Below are 17,486 nucleotides of genomic sequence, written 5' to 3'. Positions count from 1 at the left end.
AGTAATAAAAGAGTAATGAGGTTTTCATTTGCCTGTTGGCTCGGAATTTAGAAGAGCGTTGAAAGGCAGGTGTTCCGATAAAGTTCCGCACTACAATGGTAGAATACATTGGTAATTATCAATTATGTTAAAGTGGGCACAGGTCAAACAAGCGGGAATCTATTTAACGACCGGTATTAAATCTTACACATTGTAAGTGATAGGAGGGTGTTCTGTAACAGCCCTGAGAATTTTATGATCTACACAAAATCAATTTAGTATAACACACCAGAGCAATTTCATTCCATCATTTCAGGCAGAGTGAGGATCCTGGCACCGTATCACTCGGAAGGAGTAGAATATTTTTGCAAGTCTAAAAATGCGAGATGAGACCAAATGTGAAGGTCTACAAGTAAATATATTTTTCATTATAATAGCTGACGGCGAAAATGTCACCTTGAGGCTTTTTTTCGTTCTATCCATAGGACATTTGCCTTTTTCAAGCCAAGGGACAAAAACTGAACCAATCCGAGAAATTAGAAGAGAAAAAAAAAAAGTGTGACCTCCGCGACCAGGTGATTGATACTACCTAGAAATGAGCTTTTAATAATTGAGATCCTAAAGGGCAAATAACCTAAAGAGGCCTATACATTTTTTTTTCTTTGCCTAATATTTAATGAGGAGAAAACACAAGCATTTATTAAGTGGGTCATTATTAGTCTGGAGATCAGATGATCGTTGTATAAGATGATCGTTGTATCGTTCGTTCAATCACTTAATCTATTTTTCTATCGACCTGGTGTTCCATAAGATATTCTATTGCCTGATTTATTCATTTAGTCAATCTATAGTTCACTCGATCTGTTCGAATGATTTATCTGCCCAACAATCAATCTATTGTTTGGCACTCCGATCGTTTGTTCACGCAATTTATCGCTTCTGTCAATCAATCGATCCCTCTATTGAACAATCGTTACATGAATCGATCTATCCTCCGATCGGCCAATCGTTTAGTGAATACTAATTCGTTTGATCGATCCATCATTGAATCTCTTGTTCGTTTGATCAAACTATCAGTCCGTCAATCGATCCATCCTTTGATCAATCTATTCTTGGATCCATCCGTCAGTCGCTTGCTCAATCTATCGCTCCCATCAATTGATCCACCCTTTGATTAATTGTTCAATCTCTCTGACTAAACATTATTTTTTTTAGTTTTTCTTCTTTGAACCAAAGGAATGATTGCGTTGCTGGTCTGTACGCTTCACTTTTAGAGTCTGCAAGCAGAGACCGCTTTGCCACCGCTCCTTCTGAGGATGGTGCCTTATTTAAAGAGAATCTGTCAGCAGGTTTTGGCTATTTAATCTGAGAGCAGCATGAGATAGGGGCTCAGACACAAATTTCAATGATATGTCACTAATTAGACTGTGTGCTGTTGTTCCAATACAATCAGTATTTTATCAGCAGGAGATTATCACTAGAGGACCACGGCTCACGTGCATCATGGTCCAACTTCACTTCCACCACTGCAGCGTACTGTCAATATACAATGTATGTGTGGGCGGGGTTAGCTTTCTGAGCTCTGCTACATCCTATATCTAAAAACTCTAATTCTATCACAACTGCTGTATCCAGTAAACTAAGTGATACATCCCTGAAATCAGGGTCTCTTTTTAACATCATGCAGCTCTCCAATGAGGCAGTAGTGACTGCTATTTCCTGGCATCTACTGGCGTGTCTTCCTTTCTCCAGAGGAATTTCGAGTCGTGCACCAAATCTACTATGTATGGACCAAATGATCTGGTCAGCTTCAGAGCAGCGCTTATAAACTTTACAGCAAAGAGTTTGTAAGAACTACACTCCTTGCCTAGGAGACTGGCCACTACTGATGGACTCCAGAGGTAGCCGGGGACCTAAGAAATGAGCTGTAAGTAAATAAATAAAAGCAAAAATCTCTCTGTTCTTAAAATGGAATCTGTCAGCAGCATTTTGCTACCTCATCTGACAGCATAATTTAGGGAAAGAGACCCTGATTCCAATGATGTATCACTTAGTTTACTGGGTGCAGAAGTTGTGACACAATCAGAGTCTTTAGGTCTAGCATAACCATACCACAGTTTCTGTTTACATTGTCTCTTGACAGTAAGCCACTAATCAGAGGAGGGGGTGTGGCTGGACCAGGGCTCACAGGAGCTGTAGTCCGGGTAGTAATAATCTCCTGATGATAAAACATTCATTGTATTGAAACAACAGTACACAGACTAATAAGTGACACATCCCTGAAATCTGTGTCTCATCCTCTACCTCATGCTGTCCTTAAATTACATAGCAAAAACCTGGTGACACAATCTCTTTAAGAACATAGAGGATGTTTAATAACAAGAAGCTTGCAAAACGTTTGAGAAAAAGAAACAACTTTACAGTTTTACCCATTAATGATGGTGAGACAACCCCTTTAATAATCTTGTCGTGCTAAATGCATACAATTTTGCGTCCTAATATACGTTATTTCTGTACTATTAATGCCAACTTTTGGCTGCTTGATGGAGGATTTACATTTTTACGACCTCTGTAACACTATGTACAGTATATTGCGATGGGAAATGAAGGAAGTGATTTTCCTGGCACTTGAGAACTGGGAATGTATGTTTGTTGTTACAGTTCCATAGTGACAATAGGTATCCCTAATTTCCACAGACCTCGCTACTATAAGGTTTCAGCACATGGCCCTTCTCAGTTACGCTTTGTACGACTTTGGCGAGAGGGAGTGTTAATATTATAGATGCCGTTTGGAAATCAAGTGTATTTTACGTCTCCAGAAAGTGTAAGAACGATGGTCTGTTTGGCTGGAGAGTAAATATACATAGTAGATTAACGCAGCATGACGTATTTTAGTAATGAAAATCTTGGGTTGGAAATTTTGGGATAATCCCGCTACACTAGTAATACTGTATGACTCTAGGTCAGTTTATATATTTTATGATGTGATTTTACCAGCCTTCCATGTAATCACCCCCAGGGAGGTCTCGTATGCTATATACCATTTCCTGGTAGCCATTTTTGTGCTCAGCATGTACAGACGCAGCAAAGCCAAGTTTGCTATTTGAGATATTACCCCTTCCTTATTGCTATTCTTTGGGGGGTACGAGGAGTTGATCCCCTTCAGAAATAGTTTTCCCATTAGGAGGGGGCTTTTTCATATTATTTCCGTGAGCTAGGTTTAATCAATCTAATCTCCTGTTGATTAAGACAGCATATCAAAACAGCTCAAGACACTGTTATAATATACAAATTTTCATGGCTGGCTACCCCGAGTGACACAAATACTAAAAAATAGGCTAATGCTGTGCATAAAAACATAAGATTAATGTTGCCAGATCCCTCAGAAAAAATCATCCGGTTTTCCTAATACTCCATGTGGCTTCAGCTACACTCTGTGCTTCATTGATTAAAAAAAGATTTAGAATGGTCAACTAATGAGCTCATTCATTAATTAGAAAAATATTTAGGATGGACCATCAGTGAATGGATCATTAATTGTTAGAATATTGCGGATGGTCTGTTAGCGAATGATCATTAATTATTAGAAGATTTAGGATAGTTATTAATTTTTAGATTTAGGATGGTTCGTCAATGAATGATCATTTTTAAAAGATTTGGAAGATCCATCAGTGAATGGTCATTAATTTTGAGAAGATTTAGGATAGTCAGTCACTAAATGATCATCCATTGTTAGATATAGGAAGATCCATCAATGATTGATCATGAATTATTAGAAGATTTAGGATAGTTATTAATTTTTAGATTTAGGATGGTTCGTCAATGAATGATCATTTTTAAAAGATTTGGAAGATCCATCAGTGAATGGTCATTAATTTTGAGAAGATTTAGGATAGTCAATCACTAAATGATCATCCATTGTTAGATTTAGGAGGCTCCATCAATGAATGATCATGAATTATTAGAAGATTTAGCCCAACACCGTGAAGAACGCTTGGTATTTACCACAGAACACCAGGATTGGCAAATTCGCAACTGGCACCCTGTGCTCTTCACAGATGAAAGCAGGTTCACACTGAGCACATGTGACAGACGTGACAGAGTCTGGAGACGCCGTGGAGAGCGATCTGCTGCCTCCAGCATCCTTCAGAATGACCGGTTTGGCAGTGGGTCAGTAATGGTGTGGGGTGGCATTTCTTTGGAGGGCCGCACGATATTGGGCTGTGAGCACAGCCACCATCTGTGGACATTGGGCACTCAGACCATCCTCATGGAGTCGGTTTCTAACCATTTGTGCAGACACATGCACATTTGTGGCCTGCTGGAGGTCAATTTGCAGGGCTCTGGCAGTGCTCCTTCTCTTCATCCTTGCACAAAGGTTGAGGTAGCAGTCCTGCTGCTGGGTTGTTGCCCTCCTACGGCCCCCTCCACGTCTCCTGGTGTACTAGCCTGTCTCCTGGTAGCACCTCCAGCCTCTGGACACTACGCTGACAGACACAGCAAACATTCTTGCCACAGCTCGCATTGATGTGCCATCCTGGATGAGCTGCACTACCTGAGCCACTTGTGTGGGTTGTAGAGTCCGTCTCATGCTACCATGAGTGTGAAAGCTCAACTAACATTCAAAAGTGACCAAAACATCAGCCAGAAAGCATTGGTACTGAGATGTGTTCTGTGGTCCCCACCTGCAGAACTACTCCTTTATTGAGGGTGTCTTGATAATTGCCAATAATTTCCATCTATCGTCTATTCCATTTGCACAACAGCATGTGAAATTGATTGCCAATCAGTGTTGCTTCCTAAGTGGACAGTATGATTTCACAGAAGTTTGATTTACTTGGAGTTATATTGTGTTGTTTAAGTGTTCCCTTTATTTTTTGGAGAAGTGCATTAAGAAAGTAGGTTCAACTAAATGAAAACACTGGGTACGATCCATGGGCTTACTTTCTCCATTTTTTACAAGATGGCATAGAGAGAGATAGGAAAATGAAAGGGTTAATGCACACAATACCCAGAGTTAACGTATTAAACGCTATGTGAGAGCTTTAACTCAACTGAAAGAAGAAAAAAAACACAAACCACAGATAAAAAGCGAGGTAGCCTTTAAAAAAAAATCGAATTGTACCCAATTTTCTGATATTATTGAAATTGTTCTCTTTCCTAGAAGAAGCAATCTAATAAAAACCCTGCAGGGCCACGTCAAATTTCAATTACCCCTTTCCTGCCCTGCAGGTATTGTCAGCTGTATCCGTCATCATGTATGAATGGACTGTTCGGAGGGACTGTCATAATGTGCTGACACCTTCCAACAAAGAGGTGACACCTTCGTATTTTTTTTAAAGGGTACTACATTAAAGAAGTGCGAACGAAAATGACAATATTGGTATAAGTAACAATAAAAAAGAGACAAAGAACTGAAAGCCTAATTATCAGCACGAAGAAACCGTGGATTCGGTGCGACACGTTATTCGACAGCTTGAAAAAAAAAAATCTAAATTTGAAAGGACTAACCATTAAGAAAAAAAAAATAATAAAAAATTTTTTGAATAATGATGCGGCTTTTATAAGAGGATTTTATTTCTGGTTCCTGATGGGAAAAAAGAATCAGGCAAAATCAGATGTATTATAAATGTCTGGAAAGGGTTTTTTTTCCCCTTGATAGGAAATATCTTAGATATATTGAACCGTGTTAAAATTCAAGACCATATCCCCCAACTCTTAATTTATCAGATCCCGTCAAAGAGAGGATAAGTCAACATTAGAGCTCGTGGAAAAGGTCGCTGTGTGATGTAATTGAGGAGAACACTACAGATATCTGATACCAGTTCAGCCAGTAATAATGATTACAGGGAACACCAGCTACTTAACACGTCGCCATTGCGGCATGAGAAAGACTGCGATCTGTAGAGGAGATCATAAATATCAATGTTGAGCGCCAATGTTTTTTTTCAGACATGGACCTTTCACACAAAATATGATGTACCGATCGCCCCTCTACAGAAAAAATAAATAATGGGATGGGAAAAAGTGTAATGGAGAGTGGAGGAGAAACAAGCAACAGGTCCTTTTTGCTGTGAGTGCCTGATTCCACACCAGAACAGGTGCTCAATTTTCATCTTTGCTTTGAGGCTCCTTCTCTTTTCTTCTGTACGCTGTGGGGATTCTCCGTTTTTTGACCCGGGACAGGAGGGTATGTATGAGTAATACATACATACTCCCGGCCAGTGGGCTTGCCCTCACTCAATACACTTGCGTTGAGCCGAGGCCATGCCCCCGACCGGTGGGTGAGTTCATCTATCGATCCAAACCAGTGTATGGAGATCCGGGAGTATGTATAACACATACACACCCTCTGGTCCTGGGTCGGAAAACATCAAATTCCCAAGTGACTGCAGAGTTATTGATTTGGACCATACAACCCCTTTAATACATGACTTTTACAAAATGCACGACTTCCTTATTGAGAAGGATAAAACTGAAATTATTTAAGGAACCAATGTCTAAAGTTACTGCAACTTTCCTTCCAGGAAATTCAAGTAAGTCATCATTTCAAAAGGGGTGATAACACCCTCAAAAATTACAATTTTTCATGACTGGATACCCAAGACACATAAATACTCCAAAAAACCCTAACAAAGTCTATTTCTATACCTAAACATAAGATCCCCCAGAAAATCTAAAAGGGCTCCCTAACGCTCCATGTGGCTTCAGCCATATTGCCTGCCTGTTCTGTTGTTGTCAGCCTTTTTTTGCAGTATATGGTGAAATTATATGGAAGTGTTATTTGGCCAATATATAGTACTATGAGATTGGCACCATAATGTATGGTGCTTGTAATTGGGCACTGTTTGGTATAGTTATTATTGCACCATAAAAAATAATTTTTATTTTACTATTTGACTAAAAACACTAGAGATGAGTACATTTAATTTAAGTAACAGTTTAGGGAATCCGTTGCAGCTGGCAAAATCAGTATGCAATTCGCATAGTGCAAATCACGTAGTATGGCAGCCACAATTTTACACATCGTAGAATACTGCATTAGCCAGAGAAACATCCCAGTCAAGATCAGTCAGGGTTCAACATAAACGTCTCATCACTATCATATCACAGTCAGTTAGGAGGGACTACCATAGCCTGTAGAAAAGCCGAAGTAGGAAATTCAGCAGCCAATCTGAATAGTGAGAGGATGTCACAGCTCACAGTTTAGCCATAGAGATAGGCTGAAGAAACTGAACAGATAGTGTGTAACTGCACAAGAGTGATGAAGATTAGTGTGTGAGGGAAAGAGAATATTATATATTTAATTGATAGGCAGCTAGAAAGATGGGAGAGTCATTGAGACTGTGAGACAGAGTGAATCGACTTACCGAGAACAGAGTTTCCTGGCAAAATTCGGCAAAGCTGACAACTATGAATTTCCAACAATTTGCTCATCAATACCAAAGACCTTATGCTTGATGGGACGGGGGTGGCAAAAGAGGGTAGTGCGCTCACTGCATGTGAATATGTATGTACGGGGAGATGACTGAATATTTTATTCCGTGCCATAATTATTATACTGGGGTACGTGTTCCCTTAAAATGAAAACATTCGAGTTAATTCCATGAGAAGCTTTCGATTAGAGAAGCTAATTATAGCGGAATTCCATTAAGTACTGTGCACATTTTCTAAGTAGCAGCTATTTCACTTAGCGCATTGCCAAATGACTTCTTTCAGGAATTTTACTTTAGATAATAGGCAAATATACCAGATAATTTGGCCAACGCTCAGAGAAGAAGCTGCTCTTATAAGTCACACGGCGGACCGTTCCACGGAAGAGCCGCTACTTGAAGTGCAAGGCACGTACGGATCGGGTTAACTTCTTCACGGTATTATCTTAAAAAGACTGAAGGATACATTCTCTACATTAAAATGCAATTTCTTGCCTATTCCCAGGTGAGTAGAAAACTGGATAGCTGAACATCTCACGAGATGGAGCTCAATGACAACTTGGGTCTACAGGAGCCCGTATCTCAGCCACGGGGCTATCATTAAAGCCGCCTATTATCCAAGAAGATAGTAATTTTACTATATAACTCAATACATTTTTACTTAGATGATGTACCAAAGTAGTGGACCTAAACTTGTTTGCGAGCTGGTTTTCTTGAAAACTTGATAAGATGAATATCCAACGCTATGGAATAATAACCAAAGGGTCACAGACTCATCTTAACCATCTTGGCTGCCATGAATCGATGATGCCCTTGAATCTCCATTATGGGGGATGCAACGCCTCCCATAAATATGCGTTTTTTGGGGTGAAAAGGGCTTGATTAATTCACTTGACCGTATCAACGTGTCTTTGACCGGAGATGTAGACACAAAACGGAAGGAGATTTTGCTCACAGGATATTGGTCATAGGAGCTTTAACCTTATCCCTACATTAGCTGTACGTATTTAGTGGATGTCAGGTTCGCGTGCATTGAACAGGCTCAAGAGCGGAGCCCGCACTGTAAGTGGAAGGTGCCGGCTGTGGTTTACAGCGAGCACCTGTCTCTAACAGCAGTGATCAGAGCTACAGTAGCTCCAATTGCTGCTGTCAAACCACGTAAAGAGGAGCTATGATCAAATTTTACATGTTGAACTAGACACACAAAGTAATGGTGGCTGCAAAGGGAAATAAAATGTTGTTTTTTTTACATTTGTACTGAGATATTAACTAAGTACTTGGCACCTATTGAGTTAAGTCCATGTGTGTTATCAGATAGCAACTCCTACAGGGTAAGAAGTGAAAAATTTGTTGCAAGGTGGTTCTTAAATGATGCTGTCAATCCTTGACAGTAGCATTTAAGTAGCACAATCCAGTATAGGCGTACGTCCAATTAAAACAACAACAAAAAAGCTATTAAAGTTTGAATCTTCTCCAAATATAAGAGCAAATAAATCATAAAAAGGGAATAAAAAATAAACATCTCTGAAAATATAACATTTCTTAACCCGCACGGTAAACACGGTAGAGAGGAAAAATAAATCAAAATGCCAGAATTGCCATTTTTCGTTCACTACCACCCCTCCCAAAAAAAAAAAATTAAGCAAAAAATAAACCAATAAAAAGTAATGAAAACATTGTATGTACCCGAAAATAGTTCCAATAAAAATTATAGCTTCTCAAGCAAAAGAATTAAGCCCTTTACATAGCCCTATCGAAGGAAAAGTAATAAAGTTGCATGCCTTTGAAAATGACATCATTCACAACCCAAATTTTTTTTTTTTTTTTTTACAAAAGTTCAGAATTTTTTTCACAATGAAAATTTTAAGAATATAAATAAGTTTGGTATCGCCGTAACCGTACTGACTTGAAGAATCATATATTGCCAGATCATTTTTAACACACAATGAACAAGCTAAAAACAAATCCCAGATGGAATATTTTTTTTTAACTATTTCATCCCATTTGGATTATTTTCGTATTCTTTAAAAAAAAATATATCATAATGCAATAAAAAAAACAACTTAGAATTGTAAAAAAAAAAAATATTATTTAAATTTAAAATTATTAGATTTGGTTTAACTCAAGTGCAATCTGAATATAAATGAAGAATATTTCGTATTGTGTAAAATAACATGGTAAATTTCAGACCACAGCGCGGCCGTAGTCATAAGCCCCACCATTCCAGCCTAATAGATGTTCTACTTTTCTGGCTAGTCCATTAGTGTTTCATTATTAGCCGTTCCAATCTGTAGTACTGTAAGTTAAATCTCTCTAAGCACTAAGGTTGCGCTCCTTAAATCTTTATTGGAATCAACTTTGAGCTCAAGAGCTAAAGTATTCAGAAAGGGGAAATAAATTTGACTACACAAATATAGCTCTGCCATTGGCACCCAATGGGATGTAACTCGGCTGGTTTTGGCAATTTGCCTTACAGTAATTATCGGCAATCTATGTCTCTAATTCCATTGTTTAATAAATAATTGTGACATTACAGCGTACATTATGCCAAAGACCTGCTGGCGTTATTAATCACAGAGACGAACACGATTAAAGTCGAAAATGTTGGCTTGTTCGCGTAGGTTTGCACAGAATTAGAAAAGTGACTAATCTTCACTGCTGAGCTCACACATTATCTGTGCAGTTTCTTTAGTGTTTTACCGCTTTCTCTCCCTATTTCACTATCCAGATTCACCACAAAAAAAAACCTGCTGCATTCCCTGCCTCAGCTTTTATACAGGCTATGATAGTCCCTCTTGATTGTCTGCACTGTATCATGTGATGTGATTGCTGTATGGAATTAAGGGCCACGATCAATGTCACTTGAGCCTTCTCTGGCCAATGAAGTCTTCCGCAATGTAGTTTTCTTTCGCCCAGAGAAAAGACAAATCATGGTCTGCTTTGAAATTCAGCCTGAGGTTGAGATTCACAGGAGAGCCATAACAGTAGTGATTGGGGACTTCGGCAAGCTACCGGTTGCAATAACAATCCATCGGTATTATGGGGTCATGTGCGTTGGTGATGAATCCATTTACATACCAGAAATTTACAGCGGCTTCTAATTGGTTAACAGCAGCAACCGGAGCATATTTGTTAGTGACAGATGGTGACTATTAGTGATTAGCGAGTATACTCGTCGCTTGGGTTTTCCCGAGCATGCTCGGGTGATCTCCGCGTATTTTGGCATGCTCGGAGATTTAGTTTTTGTTAATGCAGCTGCATGATTTGCGGCTGCTAGAAAGCTTGAATACATGTGGGGATTCCCTAAGAAACAGGCAATCCACAAATATATTCAGGCAGTCTAGCAGCCGCAAATCATGCAGCTGCGTCGACAAAAACGAAATCTTCAAGCACGCCAAAATACTCGGAGGACACCTGAGCATGCTCGGGAAATCCAGAGCAGCAAGTAAACTCGCTCATCACTAGTGGTTATGTAACACAGCCATCATGCACTTCATCTGGAGCAGTTTCAGCACCTGAGCCCGCTCCACACACTGTAATTCGCTCTGTGGCATTACTAAATCTGGGTTTTAAGCATGGATTTCATGGGGATTCATTTTGCTAACCCCAGAAGGACATCTCAGACTACTATCTGAGGCTCAAGACAGGAGAGGCACTCTTGGGTCCCTTCACGTACCAGGGCCCATGTGAGATGAATCTCAAGGCAAGAGCGGATGTAATGCTGGTGGGTGTGGACTGTGCCACAGGACCTTCTTACCCTGGTGAGGAGTGACTAAGTGTCTACCGGGTATTATCTAGAGCATCTGATGGTGAGGGTAAGCTGGGCTGTCGGTAGACACAAAGTACCACTCCAGGGAAGTCCCTGGGCTGAAGCAGCTGACCCAAGGGTCAGAGCAGATATACGAGGTACAGGAGGCACAAGACAGAAGCGTATTCAGACGGTCTGGGTCGGGACAGGCAGCACAAGTTAAGAATTCATAGCCGAGGTTAGGAGCGGAGGGATTAGAATAAATGAGAAGGCAAGCTGGGTCGTTAACAGATGAGACAAAACAGGAAACCAACAATAAAATAAGCTAGAGACTGAGCTGTTAGGACCTAAATTCAGGTGAGGAATGGAGGGTGGAGTCGCCTGATATATCACCTGCTGGCAGGTGATAGGCAGGGGAAGCAGATCTCTTCAAAACAGAATGGATACAAATTCCTGCAGAGTTCGGCTGCACCCCCCCAATGACTCAGGAACAACAGAGCTGGAAGAGTAGCACAAGGCAGCTCAGAGAGATGGTCAGGTACTAGGTGGAGCAGAGCAAAACACGCGGTGAGTAGGACAGCGCTTAGAATGAGTGCAAGTGGCCAGTGTAACACGCCCTCTTTGCTCCTTCATGTACCAGGGCCCATATGTGATTACTATGTCTGCACCCCTTATAGCTATGCCCTTGCCTGTACATTGCCATGTGTCATATCTAATACTGCTAATCTTTGAGCCTCCTCATATACCAGGGTCCATACATCATTGCTACCTCAGTATCCCCTTTAACTGTCCCCTTCAATACTTTTGGCCTGGTGTCATTTATAATTTTAATAACCCAAAGGCTCGTATGTGACTGTTACCTCTGCAACCCTTATAACTACCCCCATCAATACATTTAGCCATGTGTCATTTACAATTCTGCTGACCTTTGGGCTCACGTGTGACTGTTACCTCTGCAACCCCTATAACTACCCCAATCAGTGCATTTAGCCATGTGTCATTTACAATTCTGCTGACCTTTGGGCTCACGTGTGACTGTTACCTCTGCAACCCCTATAACGACCCCCTTCCGTACATTTAGCAGTGTGTCATTTATAATTCTGCTGACCTTTGGGCTCATGTGTGACTGTTACCTCTGCAACCCCTATAAGTCCCTCCGTCAGCAGATTTAGCCATGTCTCATTTGGAATTCTGGTGACCTTTGGGCTCATGTGTAACTGTTACCTCTGCAACCCCTATAAATCCCACCGTCAGCAGATTTAGCCATGTCTCATTTGGAATTCTGGTGACCTTTGGGCTCATGTGTAACTGACTGTTACCTCTGCAACCCCTATAAGTCCCACCGTCAGCAGATTTAGCCATGTCTCATTTGGAATTCTGGTGACCTTTGGGCTCATGTGTATCTGTTACCTCTGCAACCCCTATATCACTGTCAGCACATGGTCCTAAGTATGTGCAGTGGACATTGATAACAGTACTCCCTCCACAGTGCGACACTGCAGCAGCTCTTCTCGTGGCCACATATTTGCTGCAGCTGCTTTTTCTTCATAACCTTGTTTTGTAGGAATCTTCACAAGTCTTGTGCCTGTGATTGATATGTCGAGCCGAAGAGAAAAGTGTTATTAAACAATGGATGTAATAGTCAGCGTTGTTAATCACTTGTTTGCCTACTGCCTGATCTTGTTATCACAGAGTCTGTGTTTGTGCAGCACTTCAAAGAGGCCTGATCTCCGAGAATGCTGTTCTTGCAAAAATCTGGTAAAAGTATTCACAACGGCAGCCAATAACATCCCAGGTTACAGAAAAAGAAGCCCAGAGCCAGGAACGAGGGAGAAAGGAATGGAGATTCTGGCTGCCAAAATGCTGCAAAGCAAATAAAAAGGGATGGCTATGACTCAGAAAAAGACACATTTTTCTCTTAAAGGGGATGTACAAGATTTTTTTTAAAAATGGCTGCTGAGATCTATGTCCGTCCCAGAGATCTTAACACCTCATTTACATATTAAGACATATGTGGATTTCTCTGGAATAAGACATTAGATCACCGATATCAAGGTATCGTTTTATTCAGCTTCCATTTAGATGGATTCCCTATAACGTACGTTACACTTTGGACTATCTCTAATTTACATTTGGACACACCTAGAATTGTATTTTTTTTAAGTCATCGATGCTGCTGGAGCCTTTTGGCTTCCATACTTTGAAATTTTGCCTCTTTGCTTTTCTACCTCAAAGGCTCTTTGATCTAATTCCTTATTTCGCATTCTGCTCGGCTTCTGTAGCTGAGAAGTCTCGAGTCATGTTCTCCTGGCTTATTTCCCTTTACATATTTCCATCACGGTATATGGAACATTACTGTTATGCCTCTTTTTTCCCCAAGGTACATACAGTCATATTATAGATTCTTTATAATACCCGCAATAATTACTATATTGTTGAGAAAATTTTCTATCAATTAAAGAGCTTGGCCACAACCTTAATATTGAGGATCTCTCTCTACGGCAGGTCATCAATAATGGATCGGCGGAGGTCCGAGAACTGTCACACCAACATTTCTTAACACTAAACAACATACAGACCTGATCTGTGTTGTAGGACCCCCACCAATTTGAAACTGATAACCTATCCTAACGATAAGCCATCAACATACAAGTCTTAGGCAACCACTTTAAATCTAGACTTGTAGAGACTTCTTTAAATTCAGTGTGCTATGGGACACCAGTATGTAACGTAGGTCATACAGGACAGCTAAAAATGCCTCCAAAAAGGAAGAGAAACCAATCGTTGGACAACACTGTTTTGGGGTTCTTGCCCATCATCAGTACAGATCAAGCAACTGGATGGCCGAAATTGACACCTTAGATGCAGCTCAGTATGGATATTGGCTCTCATTAAAGAGACCCAACCTGTATGGAGGGTTATTTAACGGCATTTCTCCTTGGATCAAAAGTATACAAAGTATCTCATATCGTAGTCATTCCATACTTCTTTCTCGTAGAGCATTGCCTTTATCCATACACAGTTGGGTTTCATCAATGAGAGTCAATATCCTTTCTGAACTGGTCATAAACATGAGATAACTTTTGGACATCTATCTCTCTCGACTCCCCCATACAAAAGAGAACTCAGCCTGACTGAGCAATGGTATTCTTACGGGGAGTGAAAGGAGAAAGCTGCTGCCAAAAACCTTTTGGCAGCAGCTTGTCTCTCTTGAAACAAAAATCCCAACGGCCCAATCCTTCTGTCCCCTAATATCATCTGTCGGGAGGCTCACCTACACATCAGATGTACAGCCAATCCTGTTGAAATTGTCAGGTTGGTAGACTTATGGACATGGGGGACTTATGGTATCTCATTCAGCCAAACGGTTCTTTGCTCTGTACTGATGAGGGGCAAAACTCCCCAAACAGCGCTGTCTACAGATGAGGCTCTCTTCCTCGTAGAGGAGTCTCTATCTTGGCTGACATTAAATTCTTTTCGAGATACAGTTTTACAAATTTCGGTGTGGACTTTAGCCCTTATAGAAAAAAAGATTGATAATCAGCGCCCGGCACTGGTTATATACATTTTTTTATATACATTGGATATGTTCTGCAGTAATATCTGCTGGAAATTGTACATGCATGGCCAACACAGATTTAAGATTTTTAGCAAATTTAAAAAAAACAAAAACAAATTTAAGACGCCCCTACACCTTAGATAACTGTCACCCAGCTTCTCCTTATATACAAGAACGCTCGGCTCTTCTGAGAATAAGGTCGTTGTCACATGAGCGTAAGTTCACTTGTCACACGAGCGTAAGTTCACTTGTGCGAGAAAGAGAATAGGACAGATGATGCTGATGAGTTTGAGCAGAGTGTCACCTGACTGTGATCCGATTCTCTCAGCGCAGATGGGGAGAAGACAGAGAAATTAGTTTCTCCAGCTTCTCCATTGTCCGATGTCAGACTGCACTCAGATGACATCCGAGTGCAGTCCGACGTTTCACACGCACCCACAGGTTTGAACGAAGGACTGCGATCCGAATTCCCAAGCCATTTGCAGCATGCTGAGATATTTTCTCTGCTCGGCCCCCAGAGAATATCATTGGGCAGAATGCTATCCGATGCTATGGATGCCATTTTTTGCGTTTCGACACAGCGTTCTGCGCACGGCCCAACATTAGCTCCACAAATTGAACTGAATCTAGGTGAGCCGGATTTTCCTTTTTTTACAAACTGCAAAAATAATATACTATACAGCTCCGATCAAATGGATGAACTGCCCAAGAATGACCTAACCATACTTTCCAAAAATTCACAAAAGACCTCATTTTTTCCATTATCTGAATACCTAAAAGCCGTGCATCACATGATGTATTGTCCTCCCCATTATCATCACATAACAGTGGAGACTGAGCCCAGGAAAAAAGAAAAACAGTAATTTTTAGTTATTTGACCCTATGGAATTCATCCTGATGTGAAAACAACATATTTCTCTTCTTCCAGGGTCACCCATTCCTCAGCCAAATGGCGCATTCGTTATTTCTCTGTCTCTTACCGTCGGCACAGTCGGCTCGATGTGAAAACTTACATTTGAAATATTTCTGGCGTATGGTAGAATTTTAGGAATCAAATAGAAAATCTCCACTGTATTCTGCAATTAAAAATAAATTCAAAATAAGTCTCGGGGGGGGGGGGGCAGCTTAACCCTTTTCCGACCGGGCGTCTTTTTCTCTCCATTTTTTACACTTTCACCTTTCCCTCTCCTTCTTTCAAGACCCGTAACCTTTTTATTTTTGCCGTTATCAGGGCTGACCCTAACCCTAACCCTGAATGACAACATCCATTTCGCCACTCAACGTGGAAAAACAGAGAACAAAAAATCCAAGTCTGGTGAAATGATGACAAAAAAAAAATGCAATTCCGACATTGTTTTTTGGGGTTTATCCGCATTTTTGTGTGACCCTGGCAATATGACTTTACAGGTCAGTACAGTTAAAACGATACCAAGCTTAATAAAGCTTTTATTTTATTTAAGTGGTGAAAAAACGGAGAGATTTGTAAACAAAAAAAATAGTTTGTGTTGTTTTAATCACTTTTTATTGTGGTTTTTTTTTGGGGGGGGGGTTAAGTGCCACATCTTGTGGCATTTACTATCCAAAAAAATTGGCTTTTCCAACTAATAAATTTATATTTTGATAGATTGGACTTGCACGTCTTAAATGCCGCTGATATAGATTGACAGCAACATTTAAAGCATTAAAGAGGGCCTTTCACTAAGCCAAAAGTGGACAAATTTGGCTCTTTTTTTAAAAAAATCTCCCTATATGGTCCCAGACATACAGGCATTTTTATTTTGTGCTTCTTTGTAATTTAGGACATTAAAGCAGAGCAGCCCAAAGTCATGCCCCCCGAAAACCCTTTAAGCCACGCCCCCTTGGTAAAAACCATAAAAATGATCTGTAAATAAAAAAATCCAACATCTCTGGCAAATTTCAAAAATTGGATTACTCAGGGGAGCAGCAGAAGTAGAATAAGAGCAAAAACCGGTCACTATTTATCCTGCGACAGGTCCTCCTTTAAACAGCAGCAACGGGATCTAACTCTGCTCGCTGCTGTTAGCTGAAAATCCTGAAAAGCTGACACCCGCTCTGTGTGCTAGGGAGTCAACTCCTTAGCCCGCTCTATACACCCACACTTGTAACATATACGTATATCATACATCAAGAAGGGGTAAATTAATATTTTGGCAATAGATCTTTGCTTGAATTAGGGCCCATCTTTCAAGTTCCAAAATCTTACTCAAATGGAAACCTTTCAGTTTCTCCTATCTTGTTCCTGTTGCATCAGAGTGGCTCACCTGAGTGGGCCTAGTTTTTGCTAGGTTGTCAACAGATTATCTTTCTTTTTTTATTAGACGGATTCCCGAAAAAAAATAAGTCGATCACAGAGATGAGAATCAAGAACCATACAGATCAGTTAACCATAGGTGTGCAGTTTCTCTACAGTGCCACCACAGGAGAAATAAAGTATTACACTGCGCTAACTGAAGTGAGGTGATAGTCCATCAACTGCATTGGACGTGCTGGGTCCTCCAAAGAATAGGACAGGCATTGTAGCCAACTTGAGTTTTGGCTAACAGGCGAGAGACCTGAATTTAGGTCAAAATCAGGACCCTTTAATAATAAAGAGTAAAAGAACTGTTAAGGATCTGAAGTATTGACGCTGGCTTATTATAGTTCATCCCATGTCAATAAACTGGGTAAGCAATGGGTTCTTCAGAGACACCTTAGTAAACACACCAAGGATAAAGGACTTGCTTACATTGGCCATTTCAAGGTCCCT

General features: G+C 40.5%; 1 protein-coding gene across 1 annotated transcript in view; it reads right to left on the bottom strand.

Annotated features, from left to right (window-relative positions):
- FAM20C (FAM20C golgi associated secretory pathway kinase) overlaps nucleotides 1-17,486 on the bottom strand; it is a 207,611-nt gene that overhangs the window by 90,782 nt on the left and 99,343 nt on the right. The gene's annotated exons all lie outside the window — the stretch shown is intronic.

The sequence above is a fragment of the Dendrobates tinctorius genome, unplaced genomic scaffold, assembly GCF_039654945.1.
Source record: "Dendrobates tinctorius isolate UK_male_01 unplaced genomic scaffold, ASM3965494v1 ptg000129l, whole genome shotgun sequence".
Taxonomy (NCBI): domain Eukaryota; kingdom Metazoa; phylum Chordata; class Amphibia; order Anura; family Dendrobatidae; genus Dendrobates; species Dendrobates tinctorius.
This window is presented reverse-complemented; position numbering and strand designations above follow the sequence as displayed.